A 9,596-nucleotide genomic window follows, 5' to 3' on the forward strand; every position below is an offset into this window, starting at 1 on the left:
ATGGCCATAATGTGAAGCACATTTCTCAGTTTAGCTGGCATGCAGGGAGTACTGCTCTGAGAGCCAGGACACAGCTGATGACCAATGGGGGAGGAGAGGAGAGGAGAGGAGAGGAGAGGAGAGGAAAGGAAAGGAAAGGAAAGGAAAGGAAAGGAAAGGAAAGGAAAGGAAAGGAAAGGAAAGGAAAGGAAAGGAAAGGAAAGGAAAGGAAAGGAAAGGAAAGGAAAGGAGGGAATGGGATGGGAGGAGAGGGAAGGGGTTGAGAGGAGGGGAGAGGAGAGGAGAGGGAGAAAGGGGAGGGGAGTTTCTGTACACTCTTAGAAAAAAGGGTTGCAAAAGGATTCTTCGGCTGTCCCCATAGGATAATTATTTTCGGTTCCAGGTAGAACCCCTTTTGGTTCCATGTAGAACCCTTTTGGGTGCTATCTAAAACCTAAAAGGGTTTTACCTGCAACCAAAAAGGGTTCTTCAAAGGGTTCTCCTATGGGGACAGCCGAAGAACCCTTTGAGGTTTTAGATAGCACCTTTTTTTCAAAGAGTGTAGTACTACATCAGAGCAGGGAGAACTCTCTCTCTCCCCAACATACCAACCCCCTGATGCACTGTAAGATCCACAACGCTCAAAACTTGGCTTACATTTAAACTTCTGGATGTTTTAGAATGTGAGCGAGAATAGATTTAGCATAGGGATAACATAGCATGTTAGTGATAAACTGCTCTAAGATAGAGGAGAATTATCAAACAATACATTAAAACACTCACTATAAAATAATATGAACATAATTCTCTAAGATGACGTGCAATAAATATCCAAACATCTCGTGACAAGATGGTTACCCAAGATAACAGTACATCAAAGAGGAAGGGACAGCGATGAGGAGACAACAGAAAACACGTCATGCTAACATCAGTTCTATCAAAAGGAACCATTTGCATTACAGTGCTTGAGTGTTGTCTGTTTGTGGCACTACTACCCAAACCGCCCCATGCCAGAGCACTGGCATACCAAACGCTTATAGCACATAGTCATAGAACAGCAGTCTCAAGAGGACAACATCTGTTGGATGACAGAGTAATATGCCACGCATGTCTGTGTTATGAGATGAGATGACTACTATAACCATGCAGTATGTCATATGTATGCCAGCTCAATAACTGAAACCTCCACAGTGATTAAGTCTGTCTGTGGGGATGAGTCAGAGAGCAGTATGTTTCTATGAATGTCTCTTCTATGGTCAAATGGCACAGATACAACTCACTGGTTTATAAGAGTCACACGCTCACCTATAATGAAAAGATACACACACATACACACATACACACACCAGAGGAGGCTGGTGGGAGGAGCTATAGGAGGACGGGCTCATTGTAATGGCTGGAATGGAATACATGGAATGGTATTAAACACATCAAGCATATGGAAACCACATGTTTGAGTCCACACTGGGCGCCCGGGGAACACTATGTGATTAAACAACACAGAGTCGTCTCCTCAACTGAAGACTGAGCACTCCAATGATGTGAATGATGCTATGATAATCCTCCATGGCTGTAGGTGGCTCCCCTGCGTAGCGATGCGTACAATATTGATTCTGTTAAGGTCATTCACACAGGGATGCAGGGAAACAATGGTTCACTGGTGGGGACCGGCGCTTCACCAAGGGTGAGTTGAGAGAGCTGTACAAACACCCCCTTTAGCATTAACGCACAAAGTGGCCAAGGTACACAGTGTGTGCGTCCGTGTGTGTGCGTGTGTGTCGGACACCCCAGGACTCCTTGTCAAGCGTATCCTCTATTGTGAGAATGTAAACATTGTTAGAGTTCCGTGGCGGTGACAGACAAACAGACATGTGTACAGAGATGCTCCACCATGTTGTAAAATACCTCTACAACCAAGGTGTTGTTGACACAGGTTTGTCACTCCATAGATATTCAAATGTATAGAATGTGCATACAAGTGTAAGCATCACAAACATACCCCCCCCACATACACACACACACACATACACAATGGTGTAAGTCTGGCAATACATTTCATGATATTAAACAGACATTTCAGTATGCACAATTCATTAAAACATTTAATTGATCCTTTGACAATCATTACACATTAAATATGTTTTAAGAAGATGCCATTATCCAGTTGTGGACAGCTACAGTACAGTAGTGTATGACTGAGGTGACACACAGCCGTGTCATTGGATTAGTTCTAGTGGGATCTCTGTCTCGACTGATTTAATTTACACTTCCTTCATGTCCAGTAAATCAGTCTCTATTATAGCTGTCAAACATGTGTTAGTCAATGTGAGAAAACAGTAAAGAGCCAACAAGAAGGTACATCCTCTTACCTTCAGTGTATCAGTTCTCTGCTTTGTCTTGGCTCCTAAAACATGACTCCTTTTCTCTTTCCCTCTCTTTCACTTTCTCTCCTTCGCTCTCTCTATCAGAGAAGTGCTCTAGCCGGCGCTCAGTCACCTTCTGAGGACGGAGTCTCCAGCCAGTTGGGTTTTTAGGGGTTGGACTAGATCCCTCTGAAGTTTAGGGTTTAGAGTTAATCTCCAGTGTCCTTGGAGTCCGCTGGAGGAGGGACCACACTGAGCTCTCTGGTTATTTAGTCACATCGCAGGGGGTCTCCTCTCCTGTGCTCTCTTCTGCTCTCCTCTGCTCTCTTCTGCTCTCTTCTCACACTCTACCGAGAAGTGAACAGAGACATACACTCTGTCTCACTCTCAGAGGATAGTGTCAGTGGTCCACCGCTGAGCCTCTGACACATGGAGGGAAATTGAAATTGAGAGAGAGAGGGAGGGAGAGAGAGAGAGGGGGGGGGGAGAGAGAGAGCGAGAGGGGGAGGGAGGGAGAGAGAGAGAGAGAGAAAGAGAGAGAGAGCGAGAGAGAGTCCAGGAGAAAACAACTCACAGTGCCAGGCTATATAAAATAAAAATGGAAAACAACAAGTCTCTCTTTCTCTTAGTGGAATAACTCAGCTTCACTTTCCGTAATAATCACCCCATCTACACAAAGTGTGAAAGAGAGAGAACAGCAGGCTGTGGTGGAACAGGTTGAGAGCTTCAAGTTCTTTGGTGTCCACATCACCAACAAACTATCATGGTCCAAACACACCAAGACAGTCGTGAAGAGGGCACGACAAAGCCTATTCCCCCTCAGGAGACTGAAAAGATTTGGCATGGGTCCTAAGATCCTAAAAAAGTTTTACAGCTGCACCATCGAGAGCATCCTGACTGGTTGCATCACCGCCTGGTATGGCAACTGCTTGGCCTCTGACCGCAAGGCACTACAGAGGGTAGTGCGTACGGCCCAGTACATAACTGGGGCCAAGCTTCCTGCCATCCAGGACCTCTATACCAGGCGGTGTCAGAGGAAGGCCCTAAAAATTGTCAAAGACTCCAGCCACCCTAGTCATAGACTGTTCTCTCTGCTACCACACGGCAAGCGGTACCGGAGCGCCAAGTCTAGGTCCAAAAGGCTTCTAAACAGCTTCTACCCCAAAGCCATAAGAATGCTGAACAGATAATCATGGCTACCCGGACTATTTGCATTGTCCCCCCCACCCCACCCCACCCTACCCCCTCTTTTACGCTGCTGCTACTCTCTGTTTATTATCTTTGCATAGTCACTTTAACTCTACCCACATGTACATATTACCTCAATTACCTCGACTAACCTGTGCCCCCGCACATTGACTCAGCGGATACTTTGTCCCTTGTGCCTGCTTTTACAATGTTTTTCATTGTTGCCGACAGGTTTCCCATTATGTGGCGTTGTGATATCCCTCTTGTCGTGATGTGCTTTGTCTCAGCCTATTTTGTCCCTTGGCAGTTGTCTGCCCTTACCAATGTCTATGCCATGTTGTGTTGTTGCCATAGGTCTCACTTCATGTACTGCCTATGCGCACAGGGTACGTCAAGTGGCAAGCCCTTTAGCAATGTATTTTGTAATATATACGCTCTCAGCCAAAAGTTTGGACACCTACTAATTCAAGGGATTTTCTTATTTATACTATTTTTTACATTGTAGAATAATAGTGAAGACATCAAAACAATGAAATAACACATATGGAATCATGTAGAAAACAAAAAAGTGTTAAACAAATCAAAGTATATTTTATATTTGAGGATCTTCAAATAGCCACCCTTTGCTTTGATGACAGCTTTGCACACTCTTGGCACTCTATCAACCAGCTTCACCTGGAATGCTTTTCCAACAGTCTTGAAGGAGTTCCCACATATGCTGAGCACTTGTTGGTTGCTTTTCCTTCACTCTGCGGTCCGACTCATCCCAAACCATCTCATCTGGGTTGAGGTCGGGGGATTGTGGAGGCCAGGTCATCTGATGCAGCACTCCATCACTCTCCTTCTTGGTAAAATAGCACTTACACAGCCTGGAGGTGTGTTGGGTCATTGTCCTGGTGTATATTTTGATTTGTTTAACACTTTTTTGGTTACTACATGATTCCATATGTGTTATTTCATAGTTTGATGTCTTCACTATTATTCTACAATGTAGAAAATAGTAAAAATAAAGAAAAACCCTGGAATGAGTAGGTGTTTCCAAACTTTTGACTGGTACTGTACATTGCATTCAGACCACTTTACTTTTTCCGCATTTTGTTACATTACAGCCTTATTCTAAAATTGAATCCCCATCAATCTACACACAATACCCCATAATGAGAAAACAGGTTTTCAGAAATGTTTGCAAATTTATGAAAACAAAAAAACAGAAATACCTTATTTACATAAGTATTCAGACCCTTTCTTTGCTATGAGACTCGAAATTGCCCTCAGGTGCATCCTGTTTCCATTGATCATCCTTGAGATGCTTCTACAACTTGATTGGAGTCCACCTGTGGTAAATTCAATTGATTGGACGTGATATGGAAAAGCACACACCTGTCTATATAAGGTCCCACAGTTGACAATAAATGTCAGAGCAAAAACCAAGCCATGAGGTCGAAGGAATTGTCCTAGAGCTCCGAGACAGGATTGTGTCGAGGCACAGATCTCGGGGAAGGGTACCAAAAAATGTCTGCAGCATTAAAGGTCCCCAAGAACACAGTGTCCTCCATCATTCTTAAATGGAAGAAGTTTGGAACCACCAAGACTCTTCATAGAGCTGGCCGCCCGGCCAAACTGAGCAATCGGGTTGAAGGGCCTTGGTCTGGGAGGTGACCAAGAACCCGATGGTAACTCTGACAGAGCTCTAGATTTCCTCTGTGGAGATGGGAGAACCTTCCAGAAGGACAACCGTCTCTGCAGCACTCCACCAATCAGGTCTTTATGGTAGAGTGGCCAGACGGAAGCCACTCCTCAGTAAAAGGCACATGGCAGCCCGCTTGGAGTTTGCCAAAAGGCACCTAAAGGACTCTCAGACCATGAGAAACAAGATTCTCTGGTCTCATGAAACCAATATTGAACTATTTGGCCTGAATGCCAAGCATCACATCTGGAGGAAGCCTGGCACTATCCGTATGGGGAAGCCTGGTGGTGGCAGAATCATGCTGTGGGGATGTTTTTCAGCGGCAGGGACTGGTAGACTAGTCAGGATCGAAGGAAAGATGAACGGAGCAAAGTACAGAGAGATCCTTGATGAAAATCTGCTGTAGAGCGCTCAGGACCTCAGACTGGGACGAAGGTCCAACAGGACAATGACCCTAAGCACAGAGCCAAGACAATGCAGGAGTGGCTTGGGGACAAGTCTCTGAATGTCCTTTAGTGGCCCAGCCAGAGGCCGGACTTGAACCCCATCTAACATCTCTGGAGAGACCTGAAAAAAGCTGTGCAGCGACGCTCCCCATCCAACCTGACAGAGCTTGAGAGGATCTGCAGAGAAGAATGGGAGAAACTCCCCAATTACAGGTGTGCCAAGCATGTATCGTCATACACAGGAAGACCTGAGGCTGTAATCGCTGCCAAAGGTGCTTCAACAAAGTACTGAGTAAAGGGTCTAAATACTTATGTAAATGTGATATTTCAGTTTTAAAAAACAGTTTTTGCTTTGTCATTATGGGTATTGTGTGTAGATTGACGATGAAAAAAACAATTTAATCAATTTTAGAATAAGGCTGTAACATAACAAAATGTGGAAAAAGTCAAGGCGTCTGAATACTTTACGAATGAACTGTACATTTAATTTCATTGTCTACACAGAAATGCACGACTTAAAATGGTCCACAACATTGGGTCCAAGGAGGAAAAGATGCAGGAGTGGTCAATGATGACACACACCTTCGGACCAGAGCTTTTACAAAGGCTGTTCACTTATATGGCAGCATGCCTTGGTAGGTACTTACCTGAACAATACATTATAACACTGTCATAAAGATTTCATATACCACAGCGTTGTTGAATTCCAGTTGTTATATTTGGCTGGTTGCTAGACAAAAGCGAATGTCATTGCCTGTGAGATAATGGAAGACAAAATTAATGGAATATATATATCTTTTTTTTCACTTATTAATGCACTGGGCAAAGTGATTCTCGGAGAGGTTGCTCCTATAGAACTTAATTATATCTAATATTATACATATCATATAGCTGACTCCATTTAAAAGTACAATTAAACAAGGCAACAGTAAACATGTCGTCCCCCACGAATGATCGTGTGACTTACGTACGAACGGACGGAGACAGATCCACAGTCCCCTCCCCGATTTCATTGTGGAGGACAACAATGTGCAATTCTGAGTTTATGAGCCCTTGTGCCTTGGCCCAATTCTGTGCAAGTACCAGAATCATTGATGGTGTTACCCCAATACACAGCCAGCTCTGAATTTCCTTCCTCTAGTTTGGGTGGATCTGGCCACAGTGTTGGCCTTGGGGATCTGAGGGATCATGGCCGTTGTGGATGTCAAACAGCCTTTCTATAACAACCATGAAGTCTGGCCTGGACTGCAGAGTGAAGGAGATACAGGCATTGCATCACGCTCTTCTGAAACTTTTGTCAGTTTCAGTACACCCTCTTGTACACTTGAAAAGGAAATGGTTACCAGCCCTGGAAAGAAAGAAATGGCAACCAAAATAGCTCAATAGAACGCTTCACAGAAAATAACACAACAAAACAACAGCCTGCTGTCAGTTATGCCTTTTATATCATAATGAATACATGGACAGGGAGCCATGATCCTAGATCATCACACCTACTCTGCAATGCTTTATGAATACAGGCCCAGATAGTTTTATCTGGTGTACTGTGTGGCCATAGGTACGCTCCCACTAACCCCCTCCTTTCTCTGTGTCTCCTCAGCCAAAGGGCCTGAGGCCTTAGGACCACGGCTGAGGGCTGTTCCTGCCTCCTTTTGGATATGCCTTCCTCTTTCCCCACCACCATCAGGATGCTAAACTACAATACCACCACATATGGGCAGCCCTTATTTTGTCGGCAAACCCTATTCTGGTATACTTTGATTTCTTTACTTTATGAAAAGCCATCTGACCATAACTGTTTTGGTAGTTTTCTTAACTGTTTTGAGTGCATGGGATTACCCAACATTTTTCCAAACCAATTGAGAAAATTGCAACAAACTTGTATTTGACCACATTCAGGCTCACCTTTTCGTTTCTTCTGTGTGTGGTGTGTTTCGGAAACTACCAGAAAGCCTTTGGTTTATGTCCTCCAGGTGTTTTGGGGGGGAATTGTGTGATGTTAGTTTCTTTTTTTATCATATGGACCACAACCTTTGTATCCCCTTGGGGTTTCGTCCAACACCATCTGCTTGACAAATTCTGCAATACTGGTATTGGCGTCTGCCTGCAAAAAACAAAATAACATTACAATGCGATGTTCCACTGCAACAACCCCATACAGAAACCAGCTACCTGCATTACCCCCTGGAACGAAACTATCTCTGACAACCTGCACCTCCCTACTCCTTGTGAAGGGAGGCCTTCACAAGGTGTGTGCCTTGTCTGAGAGAGCAAATTGGAACAGAAAGGGGTGGAACTGGCACGGAGGGTAAATTAATGTATATTTGTGTCATTGATATTAACAATCTGTGGAATACATAACCTGTTTGACAACTCATCTATGGAAATTTACCTGAACTTCACAAGTATAGATAACTGAAAAACTTGACTTGAGCTCTATGTTGTCATTGATGTGTATACTAACCCATACACCCTTTCATCTTTCCATTACTTCAGAATAGATTTTTGTTTTGTTATAACAGTGTATTGGTATAAGGAGATAAAAACTTTGGAGTTAAAACTTACCTCATAGGAATGTTTTGTCTTGTCCTGAGGTATTCTCTGTAGGTGTTTCTCTTTGACCCCTTGCCACAGAGACTGGATCACTGAGTCACCTAGGTGATCACTGAGAGGTAGAGTCTTCGCCTACATTCCCACAGGGCCTGTAAGCAAAGGCTCCACCCCTCAGATCAGAAGATGGGTTCTGTGCCACAGGGGCCCATAAAGAGGCTGCTAAATGACAATAAACTGGGAAATTTTGAAGATCTACTTATTTCTAGCAAGTTGAACAATCAAATGAGTACCCAAACACTGACAAACATTTGTATTGGTTTTCTTTCATGAAAACAGTGGACAAGACAAAAATCTATAGGCTATCGGCTATTCATGTTAAGTTGGCAACAGGATGGATCGGAGGCTTGAGTAAAAAGTGGATTATACACAAAACACATTCAGTCTCAGTAGCAAGTTGACAGAAGTTTGTGTCACATCACACAGGTAGCTAAATCGTCTTTTTTCTTTGGTTACGAATCAGTGAACGAGAAGGAAATATGCCTGTCTGCAGCATACTGTCAGCCTGGCGCGCTGCTAACTTATGTGCTAGCCGCTCGGGAGGCTCGGAAAACATTCTGCGCTCTGATTGGTTTGACGCTGAAAATAATGCTGTGCAGTGATAGGCTTGCATGTACAACGACTCAGGGTAGCTTAAAGCAACAGCTACCCTGGGTACACTCTGACTTGACCATCTACAACGGAACCATATTGATGGGTACACTTCCTGCTTTTACTTCCTGCTTTGCTCCTCTCAATGGCCACCAGTCCCCCATTATGCCGTCATTGACATGATTGGGGACGCCCGTTCTATTCATTCTATTTATATGGCAGCACATGCAGTCAGGAGCGGAGGAGAGGAGAAAATGTGCGTCTTAATCTTTTTTTAAATAACTATTTTGTTGTTGCTATTTGAACGGTTATTACAGTGACCGCAGTCATTTAACTGGCCAATTACCATCATCCAAAATTCCATGACCGTCACAGCCCTGCTCTTCTCTCTCTCTCTAACCCCTCCACACCAGAGTGCCCATGTCTGTTTTCAATCTTGGCCGTCTTCCTAATTTCTCCTTTCCCAGGATATGAGCGGATGGCCTGAAAATTCATACCGCCAGCCAGCAGCTGACTAAGGCCTTCTTTCTGTTAGAGAGGGATGGCCTCCTGAGAGAGAACGGGGGGGGGGGGGGGGGGGGGGGGGATGAGGGGTCAGGGGGTAAATTTGACCGTACACACACTTTAATTGTGTGAGTCAATGTGAAGGCCCAGCAGAAGTAATTAGAAGGATGTAGAGGGCCCAGTAGTTATTAGATAGGAGGGCAGTTACAACACAACCCAGGGAGTTCA

General features: G+C 44.3%; 1 protein-coding gene across 1 annotated transcript in view; it reads right to left on the reverse strand.

Moving 5' to 3' along the window:
* LOC311104800 (platelet-derived growth factor receptor beta-like) overlaps positions 1 to 2,458 on the reverse strand; it is a 34,825-nt gene extending 32,367 nt beyond the window's left edge. Inside the window, exon 1 of the mRNA XM_084146723.1 lies at positions 2,349 to 2,458. The gene's annotated coding sequence lies outside the window, so the exon portion shown is untranslated. The remainder of the gene's footprint in view (positions 1 to 2,348) is intronic.
* Between the last annotated feature and the right edge of the window lie 7,138 nt (positions 2,459 to 9,596).

The sequence above is a fragment of the Coregonus lavaretus genome (assembly GCF_964263955.1).
Source record: "Coregonus lavaretus genome assembly, chromosome: 29".
NCBI classification, from domain to species: domain Eukaryota; kingdom Metazoa; phylum Chordata; class Actinopteri; order Salmoniformes; family Salmonidae; genus Coregonus; species Coregonus lavaretus.